The following is a 16,614-nucleotide window of genomic DNA, read 5'->3' as shown; positions in this document are numbered from 1 at the left end:
ATATAATTCTTCTGCCACTTTTCAGGTGTGAGAGTCAATCCATCAATCAATCAAGAATTACGTACAGGGCTTCCCTGCTGGCGCAGTGGTTGAGAGTCTGCCTGCCGATGCAGGGGACCCGGGTTCGTGCCCCGGTCCGGGAAGATCCCACATGCCACGGAGCGGCTGGGCCCGTGAGCCATGGCCGCTGAGCCTGCGCGTCCGGAGCCTGTGCTCCGCAACGGGAGAGGCCACAACAGTGAGAGGTCCGCGTACCGCAAAAAAAAAAAAAATTATGTACAAAGAAATGGCTAGACACTGTGGGAGTAACTAAGCAAGTAGAAAGTAATCATCTGGGCCCTTGGAAAGTATATGCTTTTATTGGTAAAGCAAGACAAATAACTAAAAAATGTAGTGTGAAATAACTTTGAAATGAGTGGGACCAAGAGTGCTGTACTAACTAAAGAAAAGGACAAAATTATTGTTTGAGAGAAGGACATAGAAATCTTCAAGAAGGAAATGAGATTAAAGTGGACCTTGGAAGAAGTGCAGAATATAGTACATTGAAGTGACTAGGAGAAGGGCATTGGAGAGAGGACAGAGAGGGGGAAATGGCGATTCTGAAACTTTTCCTTTTTCCACAGCAAAAGGGGAGGCTCTAGAAACTTTTGGCTAACACAGTGTTTTAGGAATTCTTGGGGAAATGATTAAAGCAGGGATAACAATCAAGAGGTTAATAGTAACATAATAGTTTAATAGTCCAGTAATGATGTTCATACATGTTTCTAGATAGAGCAGGGAAATAAATAAGGAGAAGATGCTAAAAACTGTTACCAATGGAGACTGGGACTGAACAACTGATGAAATATGAAAGCAGAGAGAAAGAACTTAAAACTTTCACTTACGGGAAATGAGGAGAATAATGACACAAAGGAAGTCCACTTGGTGAGAGAGGTGATGAGTTTGTTCAGAAATGTTTAAAAGTTATTGAAAATGTAGAAATATATTCAGGGTAGGAGGCCAGGACTGGAGATAAGAGTAGTCTCCCCATCTAAATTGGAATTACAGTTGAGTCCAAGAAAGTAGAAGAATGTTCTTAGAAAAATCTAGAAAAAGAAGAGCAGAGGGACAAAGTAAGTAAAAAGTTGATAGAAGAGGGAGGATCTGAGGACTGAGGAAAGTGACAGGATAGCACAGTGCTGCTACAGCAGGAGGAGGGAGTGCTGGACAGCAAGACCCTGTACTGGAGAGGATAATGAGACTGAGAAAATGCTCTTGGGTTTCCTAGGAAACCACCAAATCTACCTTGGTAGATCACTAAAAACAGAAAGCAGGTAGTGGGGGTTATGGCTACATGGAGGGTCATTGTAGTATTGTCTATTTGTTTGTGATTTTGTAAAGTTCTTTCTTAAGTTTTAGAAAATGTGAATAAGTCAAGGAAATGAAAGTGAAAGGAAGAAGAGAAGTAGAATGATAGTTCAGGAATAACAGTAAATATCTCTTCTTCCATCTCCCCTCACCACCCCAATATAAGGAAGAAGTATAGCTACAGTGTAATCTTTAAGGTGCAAGCTTTGGTGCCATTGTGGGTTCACATATTAGCCCTGCCACCTGTTAGCCAATGTTCTGGGGCAAACCACATGATCTCGAATACTATGAGACAGGTCCTTTGCATATATTATTTCATTTAATCTTCACATTCTTATAACATGGAGGATCCGGGAAAGTATATGTGTCTGAAGTTATAGATAGTAAGTGATGAAGCCAACCTAGCTCTGTCAATCCTAGAGCCTGTGTTCATAACTCTAAATGATCCAGAGAGGTAACAACTGAGAGTAGAATGTATTACACGGTACTCCTTGTTGGGTTCCTGAGCATCAGTACCATACCCAAGATGAGAGTGCCTTCTGGATCTTTGCGTCTACAGCTCTTATTAACATGTACTCAATCGACAGCTGTCCCAAAGTGGAAGTCACATGCCTGCAAGAGCCAGGTAGGTAACACATGAGTATAGGGGGCTGGAGAGCTCACCCCAGCGCATCTCAACCACAGTTGAGATGAGTTGAGCTCATCTCAACTGTGAGATAGTGTTTGAGAAGTAGTCACTGCTCAGTACCAGTCAATGCAGCCATGTGGAAAAGTGGGTCCATATTTACAGATCTTTAAATTTTTTGAATTTTGTTTTGTTAATTGAAGTACAGTTGATTTACAATGTTGTGTTAGTTTCTGGTGTACAGCAAAGTGATTCCGTTATGCATATGTATATACATTCTTTTTCAGATTCTTTTCCATTATGGTTTATTACATGATATTGAACACAGTTCTCTGTGCTATACAGTACGACCTCGTTGTTTATCTATTTTATATATAGTGGTTTATATACAGATCTTTAATTTTTCAAAAGAGTATTGAAATGAGGATTTTTACTCTGACAACAAATTCAAAGTATTCTAAAACTAGTATGTAGAGTAAACAAAATATGCATGTCCTCAGGGCTGGGTCACAACCTCGGCAGGACCAGGCAAAGGTCCACTTTTACTCTAGTGGTCACTAAGAGAGCAATACTATTCATAACTCCTGCAGTTTCCAGCAAAGGGAAGAGATGCCCAGAAAATGGCATGTCCAAGGATGGTGCCTGAAACAGTAAATCGTATGTTCCCTAAGAAATAACCTGTAGCACCTGGTGACACATTTTGGGTTGTATTCAGCTTAACAAATAGCCTTGAGTGACTAACTGATGCCACTGGGATACTACCAACATACAGTGCTTCAAATGTGCCAGATACTGTTCTAAGTGCTTTTCATTTAACAACTCTTTCAGTCGTCCCAAGGACTGTATGAGATAGGTGAATTTATTATTCCCATTGTACAGAGCAGAAAACTGAGACACAGACAGGTTAAATAACTTGCTCAAGGTCACAAAGTAAGCTTCAGAGGCAGGATTTGGACCTAAGTATCCCACCTCCAGAATCTGAGCCCTTCAGCTCTGTTAGCACTATATTCCTGATTCTGAATGGGGGGAGGTGGGGGGTGATGATGCTGGATGGAGTTTGTCCTCTGGTCCTCAGGAGGGGTGCTGCAATGGAGATATGTGATACTTTTATTTTTAGCATTACATGTCACATTAACCACCTCAGCAGAAAGAAATCTTGTGTGGTAAGTATAAAATATCCCATATGTTGTTTCCCATATCATTTCTTTTTTTTTAATAAATAAATTTATTTATTTATTTATTTTTGTATATATGTATGTATGTCTGAGCTGAGTCTTTGTAGCTGCACGCAGGCTCTCTCTAGCTGGGGCGAGTGGGGGCCACTCTTTGTTGCAGCGTACAGGCCTCTCATTGTGGTGGCTTCTCCCGTGACGGAACACAGGCTCTAGGCACGTGGGCTTAGTAGTTCTGGCTCATGGGCTCTAGAGCACAGGCTCAGTAGTTGTGGTGCACGGGCTTAGTTGCTCCACAGCATGTGGGATCCTCCCGGACAAGGGCTCGAACCCGTGTCCCCTGCATTGGCAGGCGGATTCTTAACCACTGCACCACCAGGGAAGACCTCCCATATCATTTCTGCTCATGTCAAGACCACCAATATATACTTATACAACAGCTAAGCAGTATTCACAGAGGTACTTTAGGCATTCATGAATATAAGTATATATGTATTTGTAGATGCACATGCATAAAGTCTGCTTGGAGTTTTTAGTTTTATTCACAGGGCTGGCATTTTTCGACACTTTAAATCTCAGCAATCTATTAGTGTATTTGATTAAAGAGAAGTTCCTAACAAAATAATATTAAGGGGCATGTAAACATACTTACCAAGTTCTTAGTGTTCTCATCCGTTCCCATATTTCATCAGCAATTTTAAAAAATTCTAGCCCTCAGAGAGAAAACACTCATTTGAGGATATTGGATTGCCTCAGCTTTTTACAATCAATGTCATTTTGCATGAAACTAGAATACGAGATATTAATGTTTCCAAGAGTACTTTTAAATAGCCCACTTATCATTACTCTCTCAATGTAGCCACGCTTAACAAGCTGAAAACTATACCTTTAAAGAAACAAAAAAGAGCTTTCTCCTCTACTTCCAACATACAAGTGAAAGTCAATTACAAAATCATTTGTGTCTAGATTTCTGCAATCACCTACTAACTTCTCCCACATTCACTTGAGCCCGTCTCCAATCCTTTCTCCATAGAGTAGCCAGAATGAGCCTTTCAAAAGCTCGATCAGATGATGATGCCACTGGTTTTTCCTTTCGCCCTTTAAAAACCATCACTGCACCTAGAAACAAATCCAGGCTCTTCACAGAGACCTATCTGACCTGGCCCATCACCCCTCCAGCAGCATCTCAGCCCCCTTCCTCATTCACAGTGAGATACCTAGACACCTGTTCAGCTCCTAGAACAAGCCGAGCTCTTTCCTGACTCAGGGCCTCCCATCCTCTGATCCCCTTCCTGAGGAGCTCTTCCCCCAATCCTTTATGTGGCTGGGGCCGCCTAGCCTCATCTCCTCAGAAACAGCTTTCCTGACTACTTAGCCTGAAGTTGATCCCAAGAGTTATTCTCACTGTTACTTTTCCTTCTCAGAACTGATTTCAATCCATAATGACGCATTTACTTTTTGTTTGTATGTAGTTTTGTCTGCCTTTTCCACTGGCTATAATTCCACGAAGGCAGGAACTATGCTTGTGCTTTCTCCATTGTACAGGTGGAACTTAACAGAAGGCCTAGCACACAATTAGCATGCAATCAAAGTTTACTGAAAGAAATGAAGACAGGAGGAGGGAAAGGAGAAAAGGAGGAATCGAAGAAGAAAAAATTAACTGCTAGTTTCACTCAAATCTAATTTTTTATCATGGGACTGTGAGGTTTATTCGGACAATGTGAATGTCTGTTCAGACAATTCTCAAGTTTCTTTCTTTCTTTCCTTCTTTGTCTATTCTTTTTCACATATAAACTGGGTTGGATATGTAGGAAGAATTTCAGAACCAAAGTAAAGTTAAGACACAGTGAGGGGAGCCTAAAATTGTTTCAGATCCTTACACCAAAATCAATGCTTATAAATCCTGTGTGTTGATGGGATCCTACAATGGTGTAACTTTGTAGGTATTTTTTAAATTAAATTACCATAGGAAAAATGCCATCAAGTGGCAAAAGAGGAGCCTAGTCATTTCATAAAATGACCTGACGTTTATAACTTAATGCTAACTAATTTACCCTTTCAATCATTGTTGATTTCTACTGTACATAGTTAAATGAAAAGAACAGGGGAAAAAACCCAGAATGCTTATGTCTCACAATACAAAAAATTCTTACAGATTTTTAAGCCCTGCATCCCTAACCATTCATACATTGATGAGAATACCGGCATTGCTTTTGCCTTGCTTTTGTCATAGCTCATTCTTCTAATGTAACCTTATAAATTTATAAGGTTCAGGGATTTGTATCACAATTTCCTGGATCTTCCCACTCCCCCAATGTGCAAATACTGAGTCTGTTCTTTGTTGTCTTTACCTAAAAACCAAGCCTTACAATGGAAAAATGTTGTGAAAGTCTCAAGTGAAATGTCTCCTACGTGCCCCTGTAGATTGGGCCAAAAGATGTTTCTAGGGCATAAATACTGAGAGGTGGAAAGGACAGCTGACAAGGAGGAGGGAATGACTCATTCCAGCAAGCCGCTGAACGAAGACCCTCCACTGTCCAGGTCCTTAGGATAAACTCCTGAAATCAGAAGGTTCATCTAAAGCAATCTGGCTCTCCTACTGCTTGCAAGTTACTACTGTTTGCTTGAGGAAGTTATGACTTCTGAGAAGACATTGTTCTTTCAAATAAAAACACATGTGCTGCCCTCTAGAGGCTACAAGGAAAATGATTCAACTTGAAAATACCAAAATGGAAAAAGTTGAAAGGAAAGAAGGCAGAAGGCACTGATGTTTATCTTTACTGGTTTTTGACCTAATGTATTGCGTTTAGTGTCAGACTTTAAATTGAGAAGTAAATTAATATTATACGGAGGAAGTTCTGAATCCGATGCAAATAATAGTTCTCTCCGGAAACAATTCTGGATCTTCTTTCTTTTTTTCTTGATTTCTACCTGCATTTTTAAAGGATTTTATCAAGGTTACATACAATAAATTTACCCATTTTAAGAGGACAATTCAGTGATTCTTTTTTAGTAATTTTAAACCAGGTTGTACAACTATCAGCATAATCCAGTTTCAGAACATTTCCATCATCCCCAATAATATCCCTCCTGCCAATTTACAGCTAATACCCATTCCCCACCCAGCTCTTGGAAACCACTAACCAACTTTGTATCTCTATGGATTTGCCTCTTTTTTCATTTTTGAAATACAAAAGTCTTGAATTAAATACTCCATAACATAACTATTAAGACAAGTCTTCCTTTTTGTAACACTTCTCCTTCAAACCCTCCTGCTTTGATCAGTGTCATGAAAAGGGGGTTAAATCCCTTACCAAAACAAACTTTTGAGAAGTAAATATGCACTTTTAAATGTCTCCCACAGTGTATATTTAACCTTCCACAGTTTTGAGAGTGATGCTAAATCTGTCTCTAATATCTATGGGAAAATTGACCATGGATATACTTTTAACACATGAGTCAACAGTCCATTTCAAAACAACGTGTCACATCCCAAGGTTTTATAAAGGATTAATAGTTTTTAGATTTGCCTTCATTGGGTGTGAGCAATCAGTTTTCAATTGACTATACAAAAATCCTAAATTATTCCCTAAGTATTCTTTGCTAATGAGGTTTCAAAAAAAAATCTCCATTTTGAGTCTGTCAAGAACATTTTAATCCTAGTGGTGCAACACAGACCCCATGCTGAAAATTAAGATTCTCTCAAGAACTCAGATTCTCTGGAGATTAGGTCCTGGAGCTCCAGACTGTCCTTTGGAGCAAGCATGCTGCTCTCAAATTTATCAGATTGCACTGGGAAAAGCACTTAAGTTTCTGAACCTCAGTTTCCTCACCCATACAATGGTGATAATAAGAGTTTATTTCAGATGCAAAAGTTCTGAGATGTGTGCCTGGAGCATAGTTCACAGTGACTGCAATCAGTATTATCTGAAAGTTATTTTACCAAGGATAATTATCATCACTTCTATTTAAGAGTAAAGAAAGCACTTGTGATTGGTAATATTATGACTGGCAATAGGCAGACTGAGGATTTTTAACCATTAATTTACAATTACTTATATCATATGCTTTGTGGATCTTCAAGGTCAAGCTGTGGTTTCAGTTCATTTCCAAGCCTAAGGACCAAACCAGGAGAAATTCAAAGGCTGATCTCAAAGAAGGTAACAATTCATTTCTGGGCCTATGTGCCAAGAACGTGCTTACCTCCTCTAACACTTTTTGTATTCTCTGTTTTTTATTGCCTTCCTAAGAGCTTTTCCCTCGCCTCATCCGAATGGTAAATTGCCTATTTCACAAAGGTCAGATTATGGGATCATAGCAAGGCGGAAGTAGAATAAATTCAGGTCTGCATAAGTAAAATAAAATAAATTAAACCAAACAAGAAAGCAAAGATGGGAATTAATAGTTTGATTTTTAGGTTTCTTTTTTTCTAAGCAATTTATACTTTAAGGCATTAAGTTAGGAACAGTACATATCTTTGTGAATCAAGACCAGTGGAGACTCAAACCACTATAATTAATATAACAATGCCTGCTGACTCACCTCCACTGAACACAGTTTCTAAAAGCCCAAATCTGCACACTAATTGTGATTAATGCTTCTCTCCTCTTTTAAGCACCGTGGAGCAGAGTTGTATAAACAGCAAAGTGTTTTAATTTAAACAAAATATAAAAAACTAGTTCTTTCTAGGTGGTAAAGCTCGGTCTGCATATTTTCATTATTGCATAATGGTTACCTTTAGCCCATAAACTACAAGGTCACAGTAAGGTCACAATGAAGTGGCAAATGCAATAACTGAGAAGAAAAATAACTAGAGACCATATTTAAGATGATTTTTTTCCCTAAGTAAATGAGCATTCTTTTAGTGTCACTCATTCAGTAGTGCTGAGTTAAAATAGCATTTCTATTTAAATCATTCACCTATACTCTGTATTATAATAAAATTTCTAAAAAATTTCTTTTTAGTGCTTTCCCTCCCCTCCCCCCTTAAAACACACAATCCAGAATTTGCTGTGGCCCAAATGGTGAGATTTAACTTAAACGTTAAAGCCATCATTGGCTTCGAATGTGCATATACTAACAGTCAAAATAAAATAATATGAAACTGGTCACTGTTCTGAATGTGAATACATTAAAATAAACAAAGAGGAACAAAACAAAAAGAATAAGTCCAGGCTCTTTGTGTTTCTAAAAAGCTTATCCCTTATACTGGGTGATGGTAAACTAATACTAGGTATTAGTAATTTTAAAAGTTTTGTACCTGCTACTTCACGTAAAATGCAAAAGTGTAAAGTCTGCTTAGGCAGGAAACAGCTTGAGACCTTTCTATCCAAATGTGTTGATCAGTGTGATAACTGTGTTTCTCATTTATATGCTGTTGATACCCAAGATACAGAAAATAATGTCATCAATTTCCTTCAATTACCTCATAAAGGATTCATTTGCACTCAGGGAATAAAAAGGTTGTGACAGTAGCTTCAGGATCACTCAGCAGCAAGAATCGACATTAATAACTATCCTCAGAGGCACAGAGGGAGGGAAAAAAGTCATTTACTTAACATTCTTTAATTCTTTGTGGTATAACAAGACTGTGTCATGATTTAGGGTTGAAAAGCACATTTGTTGTGCTCACGAGGCAAGTCATAATCTACATATTTTTTGTGACACTTGAAGTTATGAGATCTTAGGCAACCTTTAAATGCGGTATCCCCCTGCTGAAAGCTCTCAAATCGCCTTCAGAGGAAAAAGAAAATCCTGATATTACTTTACTCCTGAGACTTCAAATAGCCGAGGCTTCATTGTATAAAGACATTTCTTTATACAATAGTTAGATAGTGCTGAAGAAAATAACTTTTTTATGCCTATATTGTAACATAGGGTCACGTACAGCTAATTAAGCATTCTTCCTTTAGTTTGATTACATAAAGAGTTGGTTTTGTAATTTAATAGCACGTGAAGGTCAGTATGGTTATGAGAGAAACCTTAGATGCTGTGACAAATCCAATAACTACCAGGGTATTTTGTTCATAAAAGTAAAGCATTTCTCAAAATATTTTGCTGATTTGTTAAGGTACTGGGAGATATTTTGATGCCTATGGGGCTGACCTTCTCCAGGACACTATATAGTGTCAACAGATTTGACAACTAAGCAGTGTCATCTGTCTAGGCTGTCAACAGATTTCCACAGAAGGTCAGATTTGTATTTCTGAATAAGGAAGAGACCAAAAAAGGATAATTAACTTGAGGTTCACAGGTATTTGAACCAAGCAGAAAAAAGACAAATATCAGTTGGCCCCTTATTTATACACCCAGCTTTACCAGTTTGGTGTAAACAATGCTGAAACACTTTTCATATGGGATTTTAAAGTCCTTTTTCAGGTAACGTCCCCTCCCGCAATCTAACAGGATAACCATCTTAGCAGAAAAGACTTTACTTTCACATTTATATCTCCTTTGCGTGTTTAAAAGAGAGAGTGATTCGGGTCTTACAAGGCCAGGAATCTTTGAAATGAACTTCAGGAAAAGTTTTAAACTACCTGAAGCTCCTGAAACAAATATAAGACTGCACTGCCCTCCAGAGGTAACTCTTTGGCAAATACTTTTAATCAGTTAATGTGAGGACCGAATGCTTAGGTAATCCGCATTGTAATTTTACTCCTGTCGCCTCAAATATTTAAAAAAATACACATCTAAAAATCAACTTACTGTTTTCCCCTAAGAAGAATATTACATTTTCTTGGCTCTTCCATCTTACCTCATTTCCTTTTGTCCTGTTCAAAAGTAATATTTGCCTCAGCTTTTGCTAAATGTTAAATATTAATTTTGCTGTTATTGTTTAGCAGAGTCTATTTATTCATATATATATTTTCAGAGAAATCAGATTAAATAGGTAGCCTAAGGAAACCTTAACAAAACTGAGAAGCCTCAGAGATGACAAAGGAACACTTGAATATTTTACAGTCTAATTATATTGTCATCACTTAACTAAGACTTGAAGGGTACCCACAGCTATTGTGAGAAAAACATAAATTTATTCTGAACTCTTTTCTTCCTGAGCTTTTGTTCTCCAAAGGTATGTAAACTATTTCTGCCCCATATGCCACCTCAAATAAGGAACAATTTTGTGGATTGTCACTTTCCCTTTATTCCCTATCAATTCAAAATTTTCAAGATTTAAGACAAAGCTAATAACTTCATAATAAAATTGTGATAACCAGTACGAATGACTCAAAACACATTAATGAAAAGTATCAAATCACAAGTATTTAGTTGGGAAATTTAAACTTTACCTCTCTACATAACAAATTTATGTAGGGCCTTGAAAATATTAACTTTTTTAGTTATCATAACACCTAAGAGATCAGTATTATTATTACCATCTAACTTTTACAGATGAGACACAGAAAGGTTAACTAACTGCTCAAGATCATGAGCTGGGATGTGATGGAGCTGAGACTCAAGCTCAAGGACTTTGCCTCCAGAGTCCTGATTCTTAATTTCTTGAATTTAACTTAATTTAAATGGTAAATTACATATATACGTTTTTCCCTCACATCATAAAAAGCATTAATAAGATTTAAAATAAAGGTAATACTTTTTAGGTTTTTAAAAATCTAAGGCACATAGAAAGCTTTAAAAATATTAAAACCCTAGTAGATGGAAATACTGGAAGGTAGAACGAAATTGTAAATCATTATTTTGTGATGACTTGCAAATATTTACTAAGTCATTAATCTTAGAGGGAAGGTAAGAAATGAAGAAAATATTGAAACATTATGGAAAAAATATCTCTCACAGTAAAAATAAATTATATAAGTAAATCAGCCATTGACTTATCAGTCAATATCAAAGATATATTTTATCCTATAAATATCAAGCCACTGCTTACTATTTTTCAAAATAAGTAACTGTGATTATTTTCTACATTATAACAGGAAAGAAATGTAGAAAACACATTATTTATAAGCAAATACTAAACTCATTTTTTAAAAAAGAGAGCGTTAATATGAGACTTTAGACTCAATCACATAGCCAGCATCACAAACCAACAGTCATTTAACGCAGACAGGGGTCATAAAATATACTTCAGATTGCACTTAAAAACAGTGTTCTTGCACCAAGCACGAGCTGGCCAGCTAACTACCCAGCAGCTGGGTTCAGAAACTTAAAGGCCTCTGGGAAAGCAGCTCGGTAACAACAAAGCAAATGTGGTCAATGCCCAATGTCTTTATGGGGATTAGACCAGGGTCACGGCTTCGCTGTGGCACCTGCACAGCTACAACATAAGCTTATATCCTACATAAATCGTAACCCCTCTGTTTTGAAAGCAAATAATAAAAGAGTTGTTCCATGTCTATTGACCTTTATTTCTGGGAAACTTGGATTTTTCCCTTATAGCTATGGTATGCACTAACCATCTCCAGTGGGACAGACTTAGAAACCCCTGTCACCAAACACATGTATAAATTTACACCTTCTCACTTCCAAAGTGATTTGCATCTTAAATATCACTAAATTATTACTTTTTAAAGTAGCTTAAATTGAGGAGAAAAGGGAGAGTGAGAAGGAAAAAAAAACAAAAAGATACCTGAAAGAAGAAATTAAAATACCAGTATTGATGAAGACACATAACTGACCAGGTAGGGATAAAGGGAAGCCAGATGGATGTTGCCACTGACAGTTGCTAAACACTGCTTTGCACAAATGCCAATGAACCTGGTGCACAGTTAGCTCCTGAGTTCTCTTTTTTGTTTGTTTCATGGAATTCAAATACTCAAAACTACTGCCTCCCCAAAATAAATTATTTTTCAAAAATTAGCATTAACACTACTTGAGATATCAATGAAATGATGCTGTTAAAACTTGAGAAAAAAGGTGGCTAATTACCCTTAAATCACTAAGTTACATGTACAATAATTCTGGACACCTATACATCCAGTTTGTCATAGGGCAAACTTCAGAGTAAAAGTAATGACAGTTAAAAAAACCCTAGAAACCCATTGAATTAGCGTTACCACACATATATGATAATGCTACCAATAATAATGACCCAAGCTAGCACATAGGAACTTTCCCTCAGCACGTAGAGTACCACCTAATACTGGGATAATGCTTAATTCTCACATAAATTCTAATGCTCTAGCTTCTAAAGGAAAGAGTAAGGAAAATGTACTGAGTATTAATACTGAAGAGCGACTAAGTTACTTGAATAGGAAGTCTTATAAGAAAACTCTTTCATTCCAGACATTCTATCTAGAAAAATATATTTTATTTTCTTCATAGTGATATTCCTGTTGGTACAAAAAGTGAAATCCAACAATATATTTTTTGGTCAGGAACTCTGTTATGAAAAGTAAAGCTAATACAGATGATATTAGGATAATTACCAAGACATCATCTATGAAGCTGTAATGCTGTGAAAATTATAAAATGACTAATATAATGAATATCAAATACATCCTCCAATTCAATGTTCAATATTCAAATATTTCCCTGCTATATGCTAGGCACTGGGGATGCAGCAGTGAAAATAAAGCCACTGTTCTTGAGGACTTATACTGAGGAGAAATACAAAATAAATTTTAAAGTGCATAGCACGTATTAGCTATTGATTCCTGCTGCAGAGCAAAAATCAGCCAGCAAGGAGAAGGGGCAATAGCTGTGTGTGTATGTCAGCAGAAGCTCTCTTACGTAAGGTGATCTGGGAAGGCATCTCTGGTGAGATGAGGCAGAGCTGTGCGGTCTATCTAGGGGAAGTTAGCTCCAGACAAAGGAAGGGCAGAGGTTCTTGAACACATAAGGCATATCGTTTAGCGCTTTGTGGGCCCCCCGTAAGAACTCTGAATTTCATTCTGAGTGAGAAGAAAGCCAACGAGAAGCCAATGTGAGAACTGTATGCTCTAATCTTGGGGAAAAATAATTGTACTCAACTTACAGAAGTAGTTTATATGGCTTAGTAGCCAGAACTTGAGCTTGAAGACAGATGTATCTGGGTTAAAATAATTTCTCTTTTTCAATGTCATAGCTATAAGATTCTGTCTTAATTACTGCATTTATCAGCCTCCATTTAAATGGTCATAATGCCTATATTGCTGTACTATTGTGAAGATTAAGCTACACATCTAGAAAAATTACACATCTAGTAAAGTGTGCTCAAACCCAGTCCATAGTAAGTGCTCAATGAATGTTTCTTAAATGAATATATGAATCTTTACTACGAATCTCAGGTCTAAATTCCTGATATTGCTGCTACAATTCATTAAACCAGGTAAAAGTTTCCCAAATTCTCCTGATTATAAGCATCATCTGGGGTGCTTGTGTTTCTTCCTATGTCCCACAGCAGGACCCAGAATCTTCTGTGGAACAGCCAAGAAATAGATATTTTAAACAAGGGATCCAGAGGATTCGTATGACTAAGGAATTTTGAGAATCACTGGATAGTGACTGTACCACGCTCCATTCAATTCCATTACTGCTACCCAGACTTTCTCTCTTTTAGAAAGGGGGAGAGAGGGATAAATTGGGAGATTAGGATTGACATATACACACTACTATATATAAAACAGATTACTAATAAGGACCTGCTGTAGAGCACAGGGAACTCTACTCAATACTCTGCAAGACCTGTGTGGGAAAAGAATCTAAAAAAGAGCAGATATATGTAAATATATGTATAACTTACCTACTTTACTGTATACCTGAAACTAACAACATTGTAAATCAACTATATTCCAATAAAAATTTTTAAAAATTTAAAAATAATAAAAAGGGGAAATAAGAATACATGTCCATTTCAACTCTCTACCCATTTCAAAACCCTATACTTATCTTCCTACTTCGTAAAGTTACAGCGGTTTGATATACAGATTTTTAAAATGTTGCGATGTATCAACTATGTCAAAGATCCCTTTGTTGATTTTAACTGAATAGCAATAAAACAATGTACATGGGGTTTCTTTTTAGAAACCCCCTGCAGAGGGTTGTGATCAAGGTCTCACAATATTTAGAAACTTTTTTCATGTTTTATTTCTTGGTAACATAATTAAGAGTGTTGCTGATGAAGTGCTCATTTTCCTTTCCACTTTCTGGTAAGAGTGGGAAAAACAGACTTCATTTGGAAAGTTTTTAATATGTTTTAAAAATACACATTGCTGGGCTTCCCCAGTGGCGCAGTGGTTGAGATTCAGCCTGCCGATGCAGGGGACACGCGACACAGGTTCGTGCCCCGGTCTGGGAGGATCCCACATGCCGCGGAGCGGCTGGGCCCGTGAGCTATGGCCGCTGGGCCTGCGCGTCCGGAGCCTGTGCTCCGCAACGGGAGAGGCCACAACAGTGAGAGGCCCGCGTACCGCAAAACACAAAAACAAACAAAAAAAAAACACATTGCTGTATATTTGAAAACTGCTGAGTGGTATATATTTTGCAGTGCTGGTAACCAGGAGTGGATGGCATTACATTAAAATGGTGAATTAGTATTTTTTTTCCTACAAAGTTTTGTGTTCTAAAAAGAAGTGCTATAAAATATTCATTCGGCATGATGCAGAGAACAAACGAGAAGTTTTTAAAACTCTCAATCCATTGTATGATGTAAAAAAATTGACTGGTAGGTACCATATTATCTTTGTGTGCCACCAGACCCTCCTATGAATGCCACACCCATGAATTAGGAAAAACTTTACACATAGGAAACAAAGTAAAGTGACAGACTGGCTATTTAATTCTCTTTGGACCAAGAAAAATGATCTGAACTGTCATCCTTTGGCTCCCAAGCAAATAGTGGGATATACCTATCTTCTCCTGCTTTGAGATTTCAGTGACTATTAATGATGAGAGTCACTAATCAAACATATGGATGTCTATTATAAATGTACAAGATAAAAGTATCCTCCAATCCTATTGACCATTACCTATCAAAAGCAGCAACATCCGACAGATTTCAAGATGGGAAGAAGATTCTGAGAATATTTTTCCTAAAAAATATGATTTCCTGGTCAGATGATTTTTTTTTTCTTTTAATAACAACAAAAGAACGATGTGAAAAGTGCAGCTCTTCTCTTCAACCTAAAGGAAATATCTCTCAGGAAATATTCATCTTTTAGTCCAACAAAAATAAAAGGAAAAAAAGTAAGTTGTGTAATGGAGGTTGAGGCATCCAACAAAAGCAAAACTACAGAGGCTACAATAGCATGTAACGATGTTTGAGATTTAGATTATCCAAATTCTCTCATAAAGAAATAGTCATAAAGATTTAATGACAGTGGGTGGTACTTGTTTCAAAGCATTGTCAAAGTAAATGTACTTTGAAATCATCTAGCTCCATTTACTCATATCAAGCTATCTATTTCAAAGGTTTTATGAATCTTTTAAAGTGCAAACAGTTTTCTTTTTTGCAGCACAATTACTGCTATCTTAAAAGGAAGAAACTTTCTTCATTATGAACAAAAACATAACCTTTCTTTAGCAAAAGACTTTTAATTAAATCAATTACATCTTGCAATCAGAAATTCAGAATGTCTTTTCTATATTTTCTAAATTAGCATCAATGTACTCTAGTCTCTCTAGGAAATTTTTAAGAAAAAACGGTGCCTAAAAACTTTAAAATCTACCCTTAAACTTCTGTGGTTGCTGCTGTGTTTGGAACATAAATATTACTATACATAAGACGTGAAAAGAAACAGATAGGAACAACTTAACTGGATTCCTTGGAAAGGATTCAAAACTAATGCATGCCAGGGGCCAGCAGGGGGAGTAAAATCCCCAAAATATAGGTAAAATAGAAGAAATATGCTGAATGAAGGTATAGACAGCACCAACCTGGAAACAATCTGTCACCCAATCAAATAAGAATAATAAATAGGCTCTTAAGCGCCTTAGCCTAGAGATAAAATAAAGTTGAATTATACCTCAACTATATATTATGGGGAGCAAAATAAGCTAATCGGAATTTCTTCATTAGTCTACTAACACTCAAACAATTGTCTTTTTTTCATCTTCTGTTGACTAATAAAGATAATAATCTACTAGAGGACAGTCATGTACTTTTTCTGTTATGACGATTTTAGAGCAGTTTTAGTTTCACCTACCATACACTTTTATTAAACAAGAATTTATTAAATGAACAATTTATTGAATTCCACTGTGTGATTAGCTAGGAAGATCATAATTTCTATTGTCAATGATCTTTTAATCAGACATTTTTCTAGCACAAGTGAAAATGATGCTTAACATGATCTGTATGAATTAACAACTCCTGAAACACAGAGGAGGGAGAAATTTCTAAAATCTATGAAGAAATAAGCCAGGAGAAAATTTTCAGCAGTAAGTTAAAATATATTCCGTTGTTCATAATGTTTCTTTGGAAGTCATTTTATCCATAGGGACACAACATTATCTAGAAGAAAGGAAACCCTGGCCTTTGGAAACAATAACCCTTTCAGTTTACAGAATTACCAATGCATCTGATTAAAATAC

At 36.8% G+C, this 16,614-nt stretch overlaps 1 protein-coding gene across 5 annotated transcripts in view; it reads right to left on the bottom strand.

The window, feature by feature from the left end:
* Positions 1-16,614, bottom strand: part of HDAC9 (histone deacetylase 9) — an 825,073-nt gene that overhangs the window by 734,435 nt on the left and 74,024 nt on the right. The window lies entirely within an intron of this gene.

This window comes from Phocoena sinus, chromosome 9 (assembly GCF_008692025.1).
Source record: "Phocoena sinus isolate mPhoSin1 chromosome 9, mPhoSin1.pri, whole genome shotgun sequence".
Classification (NCBI taxonomy): domain Eukaryota; kingdom Metazoa; phylum Chordata; class Mammalia; order Artiodactyla; family Phocoenidae; genus Phocoena; species Phocoena sinus.
This window is presented reverse-complemented; position numbering and strand designations above follow the sequence as displayed.